The sequence below is a fragment of the Nomascus leucogenys genome, chromosome 21 (assembly GCF_006542625.1).
Source record: "Nomascus leucogenys isolate Asia chromosome 21, Asia_NLE_v1, whole genome shotgun sequence".
In the NCBI taxonomy this organism is placed as follows: domain Eukaryota; kingdom Metazoa; phylum Chordata; class Mammalia; order Primates; family Hylobatidae; genus Nomascus; species Nomascus leucogenys.
The window spans coordinates 15,093,188-15,112,566 of record NC_044401.1 but is presented as its reverse complement, the minus strand read 5'-3'; positions in this window follow the sequence as shown (position 1 = coordinate 15,112,566).

The window sequence follows — 19,379 nt, the reverse complement described above, 5'->3', positions numbered from 1 at the left end:
TTTGCATTTTTAAAAATCCAAACTTAAATCTCTAAAAATGAAAGCCCACGGAACCCAGATATGCTCTGGACACAGTTGACTCTATGACTTTGAGCTTTTTACTTTATCTTGATTGCTACATCTGAGAAAATGGGAATAGTAATGTTGAACTTTATGGCTATTACAAAGGTTAAACAAAATATTATATGTCATATAGCATCTAGTTACCTGAAATTTATTAGGACATTAAATTTTAAAATAAATAAAAGGGGAAACAAGAAAAGACGGAAACTCTCAGCTTTCCATCCCCATCCACATCTCTGGAATCCTCAGGACTCCTAGAATCCCAAGAAGGACTTATTCTGACTTACAGATCCTGAGGCCATGAGACTATTCTCTTCAGGACAACTTAGACTAGTAAAGCTACAATGCCTAATTTCCTATAATTTTTTTTAACTTTTCTGTAAAATTTGTCTGTTTCATGGTAGCAAAATCTGGTTCGTGTGTGCGTATGTATGTGTGACCTGCGTAATATCAGGAAACAACAAGTAAAATACCAAAATAAATATAGGTGACCTTGAGCATAGATATAACCCTGTATTTTATGTTCCTCTGTTCCTTAAATTGAATGTGCCAATAGCTCATAATCCTGTAGAGCATTTTGTTTAAGTATAGTGGTTGCATATATCTTAGTAAAATGAGATAAGTGAAAAATGTGGAGGCTTGAATTCTCAAGAGAGATAATATGTAGGGTTTTTTTAAGAAAAATGAATATAGATTTTTACAGTGGGGAAGTGAATAGTGGGTGAGTAAAGTGGATGAAAAGGTGCCTTCTATGCTTTTTTAATTGATTCTAATCAAGTCTTTAAATAAATATCTACAGAAATAGGAATTGATTCTTGCTTGCTGGCTAAGGCCAAAGGCATTCATCAAAGAGACAGATAGAAGACTAATTTTTATTGTTACATAAACACAGAGAATTAGGAGTTAGAAGGCTTATTTCTACTTCTTGGTGTTTGCCTATGTATTTTGTTTTAAGAAAGTAAAAAAAAAAGTTCCTTTCATATAAAATATTAAACTTTGCACATGGAAAACAATTTTCTCATTATGAAGGACTTTCATACATAAACACACAACATGAATACACACACAAACCTACATACAGACATAATTATATGTGGGGATGGATAGACAGGTAAATACTGTGTTTAGGTACATATATTTACCAACAGAAAATATGGGAAAGAATTACTGGAATATTTCTTAGCTGCCCCTCTGGGTCAGACATTGCTCTATCATTCTCTTCTATTTGAGTACTATTTTTTGTTTGTTTTAATTATTTTGCTTACATTACTGTGGTTCTAGTTAGAATAAATTAGAATAGTTCTTAAAACTCTTGCTCTACATCTTTTCTCAACAAGCCAGCCTTGTGTGTTTCCTCCAAGTTATCACTGTCCTGGGGGCTGAGATCTCTTGTGTACCTGCCTGTTTCCCTGGCAGTGCCAAGTCAAGGCTGTGACAGAGGTTAAAAAACAAAAAAAGTGTAGGAATAAACTGCAGACTGCTAGCTGCAAAATTATATGCCTGCTGATTCCAGAAATTGGCCCAAGAATTAGCAATCATTCTACAATAGACACACTAAATACCCTGAAAGGATGCTTTTGCATTAAGCCATTCATCTTAGAAAGATGTCACACACTCTTCCAAGACTTCCTCATTAAATAAGCAGCACGAAAGGTACAGGTCACAGCAAGGAATCACTTAACAAGATTTCACACTAAGAAAAGTGTTTAAATTCACAGCACTTGCACTCTCTCCGTGCTGCACTTAAATCTCAATTTTCCAGTCATATCACAATTTCTATTTCTTACTTATTTAAGCCACTTAGAGTAGTGAAGACCCTTTTCTTTTAGGATTTAAGGAATCTACATCCATCTCACACCTCTCTGATCATGTGTGCTCTTCTCCATCCCCTCTGACCCTTTGGATCCTTCAATAAAGTTCTTTGCAATTATTATCATAACATCGTGGTCCTACATAAAAAATATCATAGAAATATGAATACAGAGAGGATATCCTTTAATCTTCATATCTTTCTTAGTTACTATGATAATATGACTCTTAGATTACTTTTATGAGAAAAACTTTGCCTATGATATAATCATGACCTCAACTAGGCCTCTCCCGAATACATGAGGGAAGGAAGAATTGGCAAAGGTAAAAATTCTTTTTTATATGAAAAAGATTATTCTTTATTCTGTCATAAAAGTATTACATATTTAGTACAGGAAAAGAAAGAAGCATATAAAATAAACCACTGATTTTAATGCATCTTCTAATATTTTTGGATGCCTCAAATTTAGTAATTTAAAAAATTATATTACTATTTTTCACCAAGTTTATATCATAATACTTTTCCTGTAATGATGGACTCATTATAAGCAATTTGAGTCACTGACATTGAATGGATATACTACTTGTGTTAAACATTTAAATTATTTTCAATGTTCAGTTCTGATAAATATTGTCAGATATAAACATTTTAAAGATTCATAATATACCTGTTGTTTATTCTGCCCAGAATTATATTTACCTTTTTTAGGAAGTTGTCTGCCTGTTCTAATTACTGGAATCAAATAGACAAATTGAGAGAGACACCTTTTAATTCTCCTCACTCCTCTGTTCACAGTGATTGTTTTAGGTTGGAAAGCTACACCAAAGAGGCCACAGTCTCCCCTGGCCATAGCAGACTGACCCGGGATGGAGGGCACTGGAGTAAAGCTGGGCTATTGAGTACTCTTCTTTAGGATTTTTAAAGTGTATCAAAGAGCAATTCAGTTCCTCTCTGGTAGTGGAAATGTGAGGTCCTTAGGTAGCTGCTAGCAAGGTTCCCCACTTCATGGAAGAATGTGCTCAGCAGAAAAGGAAGACAAACAGCAATGAGACCAAGTTGCTGCTTGCAGCATATCAGTTTTGGTTCTTGTTTTCAGTGCAACCCAGCCACAGTTATGTGTATCTTCTAAAGAATGCTGCTTTTAGCCTAAAGTTTGCTTAAACATAATTTTTGTTTCTTGCAACCAAAAAAGTGCTGATGAATGCAATATATACAGCTTCTAACTTATTCAGGAAGTAAAAAGCTTTTATTTTAAATGTCCCCATCAGCATTTAATATTTTCATTAAAATTTCATTTTGTATTTCCAACATTTGATTTATTTTCCTGTGTGACTGAACGTTTTTTGTGTTATTTGGTGTATAACTCTACTGTGGTTTGCATTCTTTAGCATTATAAAGTACCCTTATTAGTATTTCTCACATAACACCTTTTTGCCTAAATTCAACCTTGTTGGAAATTCACATCTTAACTCCTGCTTCTTTTTTTGCTGATAAAATTATGTCTCTCTTTTGTATGTGGACATTGAGTCAGTTTATTTGGAGTTTCTTGCATAATATATAAAGTTGGATTTTACTTTGAGATCAAATTTGAAAGTAATTATTTTAATTAACAGCTTAGTTTATCTGCTGTTATTGACACGGTAAACATGTTTGATCTTAGTTCTATTATGTTATTTTATCATGACTTCTCTTTTTATGTCTATAAAAGTCTTTTGTGGTCTGTTTGCTTGGCTTCATATACATGTTCATGCATAGGTGTGCATGCATGTTATACATTCACGGTGCATTTCTGATAAAGAAGATGATTTGAGTTTTTGTTAGAGTGTTTATTTTTTTAACGATACCTTTAATCTCCTCTTCCTTGGGACTGTATCTATTAATTTCCTTCTGTGAACAATAACAACATTACCATATTTCTCCCTTTTCTCTTTTCCCTACTCTTTCCTCCATCAGTTAGTTTCAGTCAATGCATTATTTTTCTTAAGGTTTGCTTATCTTTGTGTACTTAAACATATCTGTATGTCTGCTAATTTATTTTTATTTCTAAATAATAGGTCTGATCCCTCCTCCCACTCTTAAAACTGAGAAAATCAGCAATTTAGTTTACTTCCATTTCCCATCCGTTTTCCCTGCCACATTCTGTTATACTATTTTTATTAGTTATACTATCAGAGCATATAACATTGTTTATAATGTTGCAGGCTTTAGTTTTTGTATATTTCAAATCTTAGTCCCAAGATAAATATGATCAATACTCACCACCAGTTATTTTATTATAATTTATTCAGTTTTCTCTTGGTTGGCTGATATTTGTCTTCTAGTAGGATACTAACGAGGGTTTGTGGGAAAAATATACTGGAGTTCCCATGTTCAAAAATATTTATGTGTTGCTTGTATATATAATGATGGATAGGCTGAATATAAAATTCTTAGGTCACTCTTTCCTTGAACATTTTGTAGGTTTCATTCCACAGCATTCATATGAGTTTGAAGGTTTCTGTGAAGAAGTCAGAAGCAAAACAATTTTTTTCCCCTGTTATGAGGCATTTGATTTTGGGTCTGGCTGCTACTCAAATATTTTATTGATCTTTCAAGTATTACAATTTTCTTGTGATATGTCTTTGTGTTGCTATTTCTTGTGAGTTTTATCTGGGCTGTAATGTAGCTTTTAAAATTATGTTGCTTAAGCTTCTTCAATTCGGGGTAAATTTTCTTGAGGTGTAAACCTTTACCATTTATTTCTCTAATTAGTTTGATTCTTTAGCACACTAAAATCTAAAATCTACTAAAATTTTATATGAAAATGTAGATTTTTCATATATTGACTCTTTTTTTGCTTGTCTTCTATTTCATTTGTTTTCTTTATAGCTCTTTTTAGACTTTTTGATTAACTCTTCTCATTTTTACATCCATTTCTCATATTAATTTTTCCCCAACAGTGTCTTTTTTCCTCGTGCTGCTTCTTTTTTTTCTTGTTTTGAAGATGGTCTTAATTGCTTCTCTTCATCCCATCCCCCAAGACCCACCTATTGAAACTCAAGTTAAAAATATCAAGACTAGATTGAATAATACCCAAAGTTCTATAAGTATATAATCCCAAATTCCATAGTTTGTCATCGATATTTTTATTTTGTTCTTGCTTCATACAGGATAATGTACAGCCAGCCATTTGACCATGATTTTCATCTACTGTGAAAAAACAGATTTCTGGTATTTGCATTATTTCACTTTTTCTTTATTCCTTTTCTCCTTTACTGCTTTTTGTTTGTACTTTTTTCTAGATTGCATGTTGATTCCTTCAATTTACTTATATAGTACTCATAATTGAAGGATTGAGTAGTTTCTGTATCTAGTTATAGCAGAGTCAGATTGGGGGAAGAATGCAAAACATAATTATAAAAGTATTTAAGGTACTGTCCTCTTTAGAGCCAGCTTACTCCGGGTCCTTAGCAGCAAAGATCAGTGGATGAGTATTGGATCCCCATACTTTAGAATTGTATATAGATAGGATAACTTTGTCCTAAGGAAGAGTGGCTGTGCATTTAATTTTCTAATATTCAATGCAAGGGGCAAGCAGGCTTGAGAACATCAGTTTCACTATCACCCAAGTTTAAACTTGATGAATTTTAAAGAAACTGGAAGATAGTATGTTTCTATGGCTTTGAGTGATCTTCTCATGGCCATTGCACAGGGCCAATGCCTGTGCAATTCCTGGATAAGTGAGCTCACCTCAAAATAATCTCCTGCCCCCAAGCTGCTCCTGGTGAGAAACAATCTGCATTTTAATATTACCCATACCAGGGGAAGTGGAAATTAAATGTTGATAGGTCAAGTTATAATTTCAAGTGGGGTAATAAGACCTTATATTTACTCTGCAGTTTACAGTTTATAAAGTAATATCTCACGCTCACTTCACTTTACTTTCAAACTCTCCTGGGAAGTAGGCATTATTATTCATGTTTTATAGTTATGGAAGTCTACATTCATTGATATTATGTCTCCATGCTTCACCCTAAATGAGTGTAAGAGCTCAAATCTGGATTCCAGACTTTGTATCTTTTCCTTCATAGCCCAGATGATTAAAAGTACCAAAAGAATAGTGCAAGAGAATATGGGAGAGTAATAAGGTGAGAGTAGTGTTTTAAAATCATCTTTTACTAGAATCGGCTTATGTCCATTTTTTAATGTTAGCTCTGTGAAATTATAAAATTATAGCTTTTAATGCTGGAAGTAACTTTAAGACATTGTATTTATTTTTTTATTTTTATTTTTATTTTATTGAGACGAAGTCACCTCTGTCGCCCAGGCTGGAGTGCAGTGGCACAATCTCAGCTCACTGCATCCTCAGCCTCCTGGGTTCAAGTGATTCTCCTGCCTCAGCCTCCTGAGTAGCTGGGATTACAGGCGCCCACCACCACGCCTGGCTAATTTTTGTATTTTTAAGTAGAGGCAGGGTTTCATCGTGTTGACCAGGCTGGTCTGCAACTCCTGACCTCAGGTGATCCACCCGCCTAGGCCTCCCAAAGTGCTGGGATTACAGGCGTGAGCCACCACGCCCAGCCTAAGACATTTTAAAAGACATTTTTAAGTCAAGCCCTATTTCTTCAGAAAAATAAGGACTATTATCAGAAATTAAGCCACTTGATAAAACTAAGGCTCAAATGAGTTAAGTGACCTGGCCACAAGTAAGTAAGTAAATTGTGTCTAGAACCTTCGGCATTTTATTTCAAAATGAATCAAGATAAAATATGTTGTATCTTTAGACCAAACTACAAAGATATATTCTTATATTTAGACAGCTTTTTGGTTATCTTTGGTTACTTTAGGTTTGGGGAAGTACTTGGAAAAAAGAGGTGTGAGATTTTGCTAACAATATAATTCAAACTCACAGACTAGGAGATTTAACCAAAAATCAATCTATTGGTGTTTAAATCCAGTTTTCTCTTAAGATGAAGAGAGAAAAAGCAAAATAAATAAATAAATAACAACAAAAGATGCTTTTCTTAAAAATTCTCTAAGATTAAATAGAAATAAATCATAAGCATATCAACAAATATGTCCCTATAGTAGCTGAAAATACTAATAAGAATTATTAGAAGCAAAACAATAGTCTTGGATTTCCAAGTCATGAAGAATGGGTCTAAATTTTTTAAGGAAACCCTAAAAAGAATCTCTTATTTCATTCTTAATTTTATTTTCTCCAAAAAGGAGACAGAAGCAGTATCCCTATTGTCACAAACTCTAAATGAGATAATTTAAGTAAAGCACCTGGTGCAATTTTAGGCACATAGTAAGCACTTGATAAATGTTAATTGTTGTTTCTTTCTTTTACTTCATAAAAATGCAGGATATATTGTACCTTATAGAAAGGACTGATCCTGGAGGGAATGGCAGCATTTCTGTCCTGCTCAGTAAGCACATGTAACAAGCTGCTCCCCAGACATTCTAGTCTTCACTCAAAGCCTCATGTTAAACAGATGTCCTTATGTTCAAATTTTGGCCTTTTTTCACTCTTCATATCTCTGAGTATTAATCAAATGTTTCTTTATTATTTGTGTCCCATTTCCAAAAGATTTCTCAGTGTAGCTATCACATCTGTAGTAGGATAATAAAGACTAGGCTTGGTTTGGACCATAACTCTTGATATCAAACACATAGATATGATTACATAGTCTTTTGGAAACAATGTCACATGCAGTTCTCTAACCCTGTGACTTGCAAAGATACCCATTGGGCAGTTGAGATGAAAGCAGGAGTTGGAGTGAACCATTTACAAATAGGTTCAAGTACGACGGGCTTTTGCACTACTATCCTCAATTTGATTTGTTTTATACATTACAGTTGACATCATATCAGTACCTTAACTTAAAGTGGTAAATCAAATATTAGACTTTAAGCATGATAGAAAAGCTGCTTTTTGTAGAGGTGAGAATATTAGAGTCCCTTAAAATAAAATATATCAGGTACCATACATGCTTCCTACCTTTAGAACTATTTCCTATAGTTATTGGTGCTTGTAATAGTTATTCTAGTTCAGTGAGACCACATTTATCTTCTGGACCTTTCACCTTTGTAGATCCTGTGAGACTGGCATTTAACACTTCTAGCAACAGTTAATCAATATATTAAATTCTTTGCGTTAAAAGTTTGACTCCGCAGCAGTCCAAAGGGTATCAATACGCTGACATAACATTTTTAACCTACTAGCTCTCCAATTCTTTCTCATATGTCTATATGTGTAATAGATATACATAAACATTATGAAGTTATCCATAAACTTTCCATAATTTAATGATATAAAGTATCATGGTGAGTATAAAATTTGCTTCTCATAAAAGACAAACATATCTTTTGTTGCAGATAACGATATTGTCATCCTAAATTTACAGCTAGATTTTAGCTAAAGTTGGAATTATAAAAAGATGACTTAGTAAAACACTCTAACCAAGACTAGTACTCATATGGCCTCAGACTGTTTTTAATAACAAGTCTTTTTTGAAAATATAATGACATGAAGCTAAAAAGTAAAGGTTTGTGGAGGGAAGTGGCATTTCTATAAAGCTGTTTCAAATGACATCGCCTTTGGTGCAGATGCCAAAAGAGACAGTTACGAAACACTCCAAGCAGTGAGCACATTCTCTAATCATTAGCAGCCTGTTCAATCATTTCCATCTCAACTTACTTCAATTCTAGATCAAGGAGATTTTTGTGTGCCTATGATGTAAAATGTACTGGCATTGTTAACTTCACACCTTAAAAAAGGCAACATGTAAAAATGAAGCATAAGTGGTTAGAGTATTATATACATATGACTGGCATATCAAATCAAAAATCAAGATAAGATAATTCTTTTCAATTTTTTAAAACACATGGTTGCTGTATACAGGATTATTGTTAGAGTTTGGTAGGTATATTTACAAATATGAATGGTAATATTATTCAGGTTTCTATGCCTGACTCTCGTCCTTGTTATTAAACCTTATAATACAAAGATTCTGAGAATAATTTAAAAGTATTTTAGAAGAACAAAAAGAAAAGGCAAAACACAGAAAGAAAATTTTAAAAATTAATACAAAGGTAATTTTATATTTTCAAAATTTGCTACAAATTTGATAAATTTCTAATATAACATATAAAGGTTTGATCTCATATTAATAAATAATATGTACATATCCTTGTGAGTGTTGAGGGTACACACACATACAGTGAATTCACCTTGTCTATAAATTGAACCAATTACCATAACTGAAACTCTGGGTGGGAGTCTGTGATTTCCATCAATAGGCATGGATATAATTAACCAATAACTATGGAGGATGTGGTTCTACAAAGTTACAGATTTTTTTCTAGCATCTACTAGAAGCACATCTGTTATGTCATATGTTATTGGCTCACTATGACTAACAATCCAATACACTTTAAAATATTTGCATAAGACTTGACTTCTATGTTTACACACTTACGAAACCACCATCATTTCCCGCCCTTGTCTTCAAAGTATTTCCCTTGTTCTAATTTATCCAGTTACATATATCACTTTATCTTCACACACGTACTGTTCTTTATTATAATATGTAACAAACCAAGCACAACAAAAAAATCACAGCTGGCATGTGTATAGATGATACATTCTGTTTTATTGTATGTCATTATTTACTAAAAATAAAACTTCAGGATAGATTTTACAGACTTAGGAACCCCTCAAATTTACAAGGGTTCATATTCACATACAAAACTTTTTTGTGAACATGATCAGTCATTATTCATAGTCGACATATCTGTATCTATCATTTATAACATTATCCCTGAACAAAAGCTCTCATTAGAGGTCTACTTTTCTGCATTTTATTATATAGGACTCTGGGTGATGTAGGTAGGCTGATTCCTCTCCCTCCCCACTTCCTTTCCCAGATCTTAAATATACTACTAGTGCTATTACTACTACTACCGCCACTACTACTGCTGCTACTGCAACTGCTGCTACTACTTCTACTACTACTAAGCTGGAGAAACTTAGAAAGTCAACTCTGCCCTTTGCTCACTCAATACACATTTACTAAGGGCCCGCAGTGTGCAAATCTCTGTGCTAGATGTTTTGAACATATAAAGAATATATTTTTATCCTTGCCTCAGAAAAAATTGCTGAGATCAATAAGAAATACAGATATCACACAGAGTGCTCCACATAGACAAGATAAAAGTGAATAAATAGCTGACTGCATTCTGCTGGAAACTCTGGTGTACTTGAATTTATGTCCAGTACAATTGCTGTCCTGTCTACTTCAGTTGAAAGACATCAACTTACATGTATACATACTTGATAAAATGACTTCCAACAAGTAAATGTATGTTCTCTCTCTCTCTCAATCTATATCTATCTATCTTTCTCTCTCTCTCTCTTTTAGAGTCAGGGTCTTGCACTATTACCCAGGCTGGAGTGCAGTGGCACCATCATAGCTCACTGCAGCCTTGAACTCCTGAGCTCAAGTAATTCTCCTGCCTCAGCCCCCTGAATAGCTGGCACACACCACCACATTCAACTAATTTATTTTATTTTTTGTTTTTTTAGAGACCTGGTCTTGCTTTGTTGTCTAGTCTGGTCTCTATCTCTTGACTTCAAGTGATCCACTTGCCTTACCCTCTCAAAGTGCTGGGATTCTAGGAATGATCCCATGTCTGGACTTTTGTTTTTTCTTATTGAAATCAATCAGCTTTAAAATAATAAACATTTACCATTATTTTTATCAGAGGCCTTGCTTAATTCAAATTGTACCACCAAAACCACTATCAATCTTTGGTAGTAGATGTCATGTATAGGCATGTTGCTATTACATGAATGGCCCACCATTTGTCTGTAAGCTGAAGATCACTTTTATAAAGTAAAGAGATTCTATACACAACAACAAAAAACAATAATGAGAAATACTGAAAAAAAAATAGAAAAAATGTCCAATAACTGAACATTTCTTTGTGTCTCTTGGTTATATTCTAAAAACTTTTGAAATTTAAACTCTTTAAATGCTCGCTCCATGTCCTGGCAGATGTCCAGGTATTCTGAGCACCTGCTCACCTGGATTGGCAACCTCAGTTGCCACACCCTTCCTGTGCAGAGATCTGGGTGCAGAGGAGGCCCTCTCTGCTTCATGCCTAGGCAGACGTCCAGGCTTTTGGAGCACTCACTCTCCTGAACTAGTAGCCTAAGTCATCCCAGTCCTCCTGTGCAGAGACCATGGTGAAGCAGGGCCCTCTCTGCCCAATCACCAGGCAGATCCCCAAACATTTGGAGCACCTGCTTGTTTGGATTAATAGCCTGAGCTACCATTCCCTTGCTGCGAAGAGACTGCGGTGCAGTGGGACCTTCTCCACTTCATGCCCAGGCAGATCTCCATGCACCTGGAGTATCCACTCTCCTGGATTAGGAGTTTAGGCTACCCCCATTCCCCATGCTGAGAACTTGGGGCTAGGAAGGTTTTCTAACTCCATTTTTAGACTCACCTCTGGGCACATGGTGGCTGCCCACTGCATTCTTCCTTGGTGCTGGTGCTGATGCTTGTCACTGGGGACCTGTAGTTGGGCCTACCTGGTCCAGCTCCACCCACCCTGTCCCATGCTAGAGCTGAGTGGGGAGCTCAAACCATTGTGTACTCCATGTATTAGCTCATTGCCTGAGGCAACAAAGAGCTTCTCCTAGTGAACAAGGGTCAGGTATATAACCAGTTGCATTGGCTGCAGCCAGCTCTTACCTGTAAGTACCATCTACTGGCTTGTGGGTCAAACCACATGGCCCAGTGTAAAACCTACCAACAAAAGTTAATAGGGCTAAAAGACCTTATCCAACATTCCACAGTCATACTGCCTAAGGAAGAGGGAAAAAACCCCAAAATACCCCAATAATGTAAGAAAAGAAATAGGAAAGAAGGAAAAAGAAAGAAAAAGAAAGACTGACGGAAGGAAGGAAGGAAAAAAAGAAAGAAAGAGAGAAAGAAACATGGATTCTATCAACATGAAAATAATTATAGAAATAAGAAATGCAGCCAGGTGTGGTGGCTTGAGCTTGTAATCCCAGCACTTTGGGAGGCCAAGGTGGGAGGGGGCCCCCAGAGGAACTCTAACCAGCCTGCCCACTGGACTGGAGCCTCGGAAAGTTTGCACCCTTTGCAATGCGGAGGAGCCCGGCCCCTCCTCTTCCCATGCGGAATCTGAGACTCAAATAGCCATGTGGGAAGTGCTCTAGCAGGGGACTCTGGCCTTGTGGAGGACCCCTGTTTCCCTCCCCCCCACTTTTCACCCAGTAAAACCCTGCTTTACTCACCCTTTAAACTATCTGTGAGCCTAAATTTTTATGGCTGTTGGACAGACAAGAGCCCCCACATCTTTACCCAAACTAAGGAAAAGTTATGCAACGTTTTTGGCGCAAATGTGGGGCTCCAGAAGTGGTGAGTGAAATGGGAACTCAAAACCTCTCACTGTGATTTCTAAGCCTTTTCAACCTCAGACGTCTGAACTTACAAGAAACCGCACCCCCACTCCTTGTCGCTTCTGGGGTTTGAACCCCATCCCTGTCCACTTCTGGGGGTTGGGGGCCTTTTCATGGCCTTTTCCTTCCTTTCTCAGGAGGGACCAAGGAGCAACAGCTCTCAGCCCCTCCCACCTCCATGCTGGGGCTGGGACGCAGTGCCCAAGGGTCCCGCACAGCCAGCAGGCTGGTTCCCAGCCATGCTGCAGCAGCTTTCCCCTTCCCCAGCCAAACGGTTTCAACTCCGTGGGACAGTAATTCAACTTTTTTCCCCAGCGGAGGAGCCACTTGCCTAAGAATAAGAAGTTCTTCCTCAGATATTTTTAAACTGTTTCTTTTCTTTCGCCTACTCTACCCCATCAACAAATTAACCTTTAAAGTTTTTTTTTGGTTTTGTTTAGCAACCCTGCCTTAGGGAATGGTTCTTTCTGGTTTGATATCTGCTTGTGGCCCTATCTCTTAAAGGGCCCCATCCAGCGACTGACTTTTCTTCTGCTTGTCTGTGTGTGCTCTATGTATGATGTCTGTAAAAAGAGCTCCCTGGCCAGCATGGTGAAACCCCGTCTCTACTAAATATACAAAAAATTAGCTGGGCATGGTGGCGTGCACCTGTAATCCCAGCTATTCTGGAGGCTGAGGCAGGAGAATTGCTTGAACCTGGGAGGCAGAGGTTGCAGTGAGCTGAGATCATGCCACCGCACTTCAGCCTCAGCAACTGAGAAAGACTCTGTCTCAAAAAAAAAAAAAAAGCTCTAATTACTTTGGCGTAAAGAAAGACAACTGCTTGGATCTAATAATTTTAAGGTGAAATAAAAGCTGTGGTACCTGCCAGTTCTGTGACTCTAATCTTTGAGAAATAAAAACAGCCCCAAGGACTATTGGTAAAATGCAGTCAGATGCAAGGTTTGCTAAGTGTTTTGAGGTTACAAACTGCTTTTTGGGTTTCGAGAACTGTCTGTGTTGCCTGCTTCACAACTGGTAAGGCCTGGGGACATATGGAACTAACCATGCCCTTAACTAAGAAGGCAAACCTTGGCTGTAGTTAGCACATAATTAAAGCTAATGTACCAGGTTTTACCTTAAAGTTAAAAATTGCCAGGAGTTACCATTGTAACATGTAATTGAGACTACTGAAAACAGATTTACATGCAAGGTGTATAAGAACAGTAGAATTGTGTGTGTGTGTGTGTGTGTGTGTGTTTTGTAAAAGGTTATAAGAAGGCATGGAAATATAAACTTTGGCCTAGGGTTAAAGGATTATATTGAGTTAAATTAGGAAAAAGCTGAAGGTTCAAAGAAGTGGTGGAAGAATTTTGGAAATTAATCTTGCCGAAGAGGTTCTCTGTGTGAGCATATTGACTAAATTAAAAAAAGAAGTATTATTTGTTTTTTTCCATAAATTGAGCTCTGAAATAAAAACCTAACAAGGTTTTTATAAGCTATTAATCTTCTATTTGGCAAAATTTATAAAGGGTTATCAAAAGGTTTTTGCTTCTTTAAACTTTCTGAGTCATCATTTTGGCAAAATAAATAATTTATGGTAATCTGGATTTCTATTTCATAATATCAAGTGTTTTAAATCTTGTACATTTAACAGCATTCCCCAAATCAAACTTCAGTTTCAAAATTGTCTTCCCTGGCACCTAGCTTTTCGAATACTTCAGAGAGCCCCTGAAGTGTCCAGAAAAAGAGAGGTAAGCAGGATTATTTGACAAGTTTAGGTACATGGGATTGCCAATTTATGCTCAATCTTCTTTAGGTTATATTTTTATGAATAATGCTAATATATGTCCCCAAATTGTATGGGATTTCTAAAATTTTAATGTATAAGTATATGCTATCAATCATAATTAAGGTTGTTAAGTTATCGTAAACCACGGAGATAACCAAACTTTGTTGTCAATTGTGTTTTTGACTGTAACTACTCTGGACATTTTGCTATTCACAGATAATTATTGTCTTGTTTTAATCCTTTTCAAAAGATGGTTTATAATTGGCTATAAGACTTTAACAGGTGCTCTCAAATACAGGCTTCTGATAACTTTGGATATTGTAACATTTTAATAAAGGAAAATGAACAGGACTTGTGAAGAGCTGAAATGTTTACGAATATCAAGCAAAACAACGGTTAATTAAATGGACTGAACTGAGGAAGCTGAAGCAAACTTTTTGACTTTTGCTTGTTTTTCAGAGTCAGTGAAACTTTTTTTGAACTATTTACAGCCTTTAATAAGTAAGGTATACACTCCTGTAATCAAGATTTGGAGCATGTTTGTTTCTCTCTGCCTGGTTCCTCTAGAATTTGATGAGTATTCTTATGGCAATATAGTTGTTTGCATTAGTGCAATAAGAATCCAGTTTTTGTTAGAATGGCGATCATTAAAAAGTCAGGAAACAACAGGTGCTGGAGAGGATGTGGAGAAATAGGAACACTTTTACACTGTTGGTAGGACTGTAAACTAGTTCAATCATTGTGGAAGTCAGTGTGGCAATTCCTCAGGGATCTAGAACTAGAAATACCATTTGACCCAGCCATCCCATTACTGGGTATATACCCAAAGGATTATAAATCATGCTGCTATAAAGACACATGCACATGTATGTTTATTGCGGCACTATTCACAATAACAAAAGACTTGGAACCAACCCAAATGTCCAACAATGATAGACTGGATTAAGAAAATGTGGCACATATACACCATGGAATACTATGCAGCCATAAAAAATGATGAATTCATGTCCTCTATAGGGACATGGATGAAGCTGGAAACCATCATTCTCAGCAAACTATCACAAGGACAAAAAACCAAACACTGCATGTTCTCACTCATAGGTGGGAATTGAACAGTGAGAACACATGGACACAGGAAGGGGAACATCACACACCGGGGCCTGTCATGGGGTGGGGAGAGGGGGGAGGGATAGCATTTGGAGATATACCTAATGTTAAATGATGACATGGAACATGTATACATATGTAACTAACATGCACGTTGTGCACATGTACCCTAAAACTTAAAGTATATAAAAAAAAAAGAATACAGTTTTCCTTTCCAACAAAACACACTTGGAGAAAGTGGTTATTTTACCAAGGCTTTGACTGGAAGGGTATGCTTCCCTTTAGGGAGTCAATCTCGACTTGCAGAGCCAATAAAAGCCCAGTGGGAAAACTGGCCTCATACCCTTGCCCACAAGGCAAGGGTATGACTGGTGGTCGGTAAAGAATATCACTTTCTAACAGGTCCAAGAGCCCCAAGTTTATTTTGGGACATTAAGACGAAAGGATTACCCAACTCACAGGTATTCGAGGATGCAAACCCATGGCTGGGCTCGGCTTTCAACAGTCTTATCTGAAATTCCTTGTGGAACAAACTTTCATCAAAGCCAATCCAAAAGTCCTATGTAGACATAATTATTCTTCTTGTACTTTCCATTTAGTCCTATGATGACTTTTTTTAAAAAATGACTGGAGAGAGAAAGTAATCATGTTTCAAAACTTATACATTTGTCATTTAATTCTAAACTCATTAGCTGTTTTTAAGGTTTTGCCTACATTTTAGACTTACCCTGCTTGCTCCTGTGAACCAACCAGCAATTCCTGGCTTCAGTTCAGAAAGAACAAGAGGGATGGGTAATGTAGAAATGTGGGTCAATATTCTAGTTCTGAGAACAATTACCCTGCAAATCCTACCAGGTGATTGGAATAAATAGGGTGCCCATCACTCAAAGGTTTCCCTTTGGAAAACTAAGACCAAGGGAACTAACCAAGGCCAAGCACCATTGCACCCAAATCTTAGCAAGCATAACTATAGCCACCAGTTATCTGAGTGCATCACAAGATCTCCTTTTCTTTCCCTTGGAGAGAAGACTCAATTCCACAGTTTCACGTTAGCATTTGGCTTATGATAAGGAGTCCATGCAATGCCCCCTGAGACACATTTTTGTCCCAGACTCAATTCCAAGCTTCGAGTCAAAGTCCTAGGAGGGAAACCTGGATCTCAGGGATCCAGAGGCAGACAATAATGGAAGTTGAAAGGCACAGTGCAGGTAAGTGTGGCTGATTCCTTTCGATTAAGCCAACCCCAAGCTTCCTGTTTCATGGATAAAGGCCACGTTAATATTCATGGCATAAATGAGGTCTAGGGAACTCCAAGGTTACTGACAGTAGGTGGCAAAGAGACATAGGTGAGAGTGGATAATTCCTGTTCTCTAGGCCCCCTGCTTCATGGGTGCAAGCTGCTTTGCTACTTATGGTGGCACCTGCCAAGGTTGCCAGACTTGGGAATGCAAGGACAGAAGACAGAAAGAGGACTCTTTCCTCTCTCCCTCCCGTACCTCAGGTATCTGCTAGGAAGAGAAGGGTACCAGGAATGCCTGTTTCCCTCTTTCTGGATGGGTAGCCATTCATCTTCAGTCTGTACCCCTTTCACATGCATCCGGAACCTCTGGGACTCCTCTAAAACACGCCTTCCTTTTTCCTTTCTTCTCCTTGGATTTCTCTTCACTAATAGGTGATTGTGTCTCTGTACTATGAGGCACTCCCTTCAGATGCATCCTCCAAACTGGAAAGAGTTAATTTCCCAAACCTTAAACTGATTGGCTTAGGACTGGGTTCAGAGAAAGCAACAAAAAATAAAGTATCTAGGAATACATCTAACCAAGTAGGTGAAAGAGCTCTACAAGGAAATCTACAAAACATCATTGAAATAAAGCATAGATAATACAAATGGAAAGACATTCCACGGATTGGAAGAATTAATATTCTTAAAATGGCCATATTGCTCAGAGCAATCTACAGATTCAACACTATTCCTATCAAACTACCAATGTCATTTTTCACAGAATTGGAAAATAACTATTCTAAAATTCACATGGAACCAGAAAAGACCCCAAATTCCCAAAGCATTTCAAAGCAAAAGGTAAAGCCAAGGTATCACATTACCTGACTTCAAACTGTGCTGTAAGGCTATAGTAACCAAAACAGCATGATTCTGGTACAAAAACAGACAAACAGACTGATGCAACAGAATAGAAAATTCAGAAATAAAGCTGCACAGCTAGAGTAATCTTATCTTCTACAAAGGCAACAAAAATTAACAATGGGGAAAGGTCCTCTTCTTCAATAAATGGCACTGGGATAGCAGGCTAATCATATGCAGAATAAAACTGGATTCCACTTTTCACCATACACATTAATTAACTCATGATGGATTAAAGATTTAAATTTAAGATCTCAAACTATAATAATTATATTAAAAACCTAGGAAATACCCTTCTGGTGTTGGCCTTGTCAAATAATTGATGACTAAGTCCTCAAAAACAATTGCAACCAAACCAAAAATTGACAAGCAGGACCTAATTAAACTAAAGAGTTTATGCACAGCAAAAGACACTTCCAACAGAGTAAACAGACAACCCACAGAATGCAAGAAAGTATTTGCAAACTATGCATCTGTCAAAGGTCTAATATTCAGAATCTACAAGGAACTTAAACAATTCAAAAAGCAAAAATCATTCCATTAAAAGGTGAGCAAAGAGCGTAAACAGACACTTCTTAAAAGATGACATATACGTGATCAACAAACATGAAAAAATTCTCAACATCCCTAATCATCAGAGAAATGCAAATCAAAACCACAATTGAGATACAATCTCACACCAGTCATCATGGCTATTACTAAAAAGTCAAAAAATAACAGATGCTGATGAGGCTGCAGGGAAAAGGGAATGTTTACACACTGTTGGCAGGAACGTAAATTAGTTCAGCCACTGTGGAAAGCAGTTTGAAGATTTCTTAAAGAACTAAAAACAAAACTACCATTTGACCTAGGAATGCTGTTACTGGGTAAATATCCAAAGGAAAATAAATCATTCTACCAAAGAGACACATGCTCTCATATGTTCATCACAGCACTCTTCACAATTGTAAAGACATGGACTAAATCTAGATATCCATCAATGGTGGATTGAAAAAAATGTGGTACATATGTATCATGGAATACTGCACAGGCATAAAAAAATGAAATCATGTCTTTTGCAGCAACACGGATGAAGTTGGAGGCCATTATCTTAAGTGAATTAGCAGGAACAGAAAACCAAACACTGCATGTTCTCACTTATAAGTGGGAGCTAAGCCTTGGGTACACATGGTCATAAAGATGGAAACAATATTAGGCACTGGAGACTACTAGAGAGGGGCGAGATGAAGCCTGCAAGGGTTGAAAAACTACGTATTGGGTACTATGCTCATTACCTGGGTAATGGAATCATCCATACTCCAAACCTCAGCATCACACAATATACTCATGTAATGAACCTGCACACGTACCCCCTGAATCTAAAATAAATTTTGAAATTAAGAAGAGAAACAAAAGGAGGAAATCTTATGGGAGTCAAAGACACTGTGGGTCTTGGTGCTACCCCATGCCAATAAGGTGAACTGATAGGTCAATCACAATGAGTATGAATTGCCATACTACTATTGCTCTTCAGAACTTAAAACATATGGCTGCTTCTGCACTTCTGTCTTCTCATGGAAAATATCTTTTGTGGCCAATGCTACCGAGAACCACATGGGAAATATAGTTCCAGCCTGGCTGAATTGACACATAGAGAGCTAACACAGTTGAATAACTAGTCTATATATATATGCTATTGCAGCATTCCTGTCTTTTCTCCACATGAACTTTGGGTGACGTTTGCAGAGTGTAACAGATCGTATCATTCATCAGGTTAAAACACAAAGGAGATTCCCTTTACTCTAAGTTTAAAGACAACCTCCCAACCTGGCCTTTTAAATCCTGTGTAGTTTGGCCTTTTCCTTCCTCTTCAGTCTCATCTTGTACCATGTTTCCCTCACCCTTTGAACTACAGCCACAGTGCAGTTTTTTCATTCCTTCAAAGTTACTGTATTCCTGCACGGTCTCTGCATGTGATATTCTCTCTGCCTGCACTGTTCTTTTTGTGTTTCATAGGATCAGTTCTTGCTCT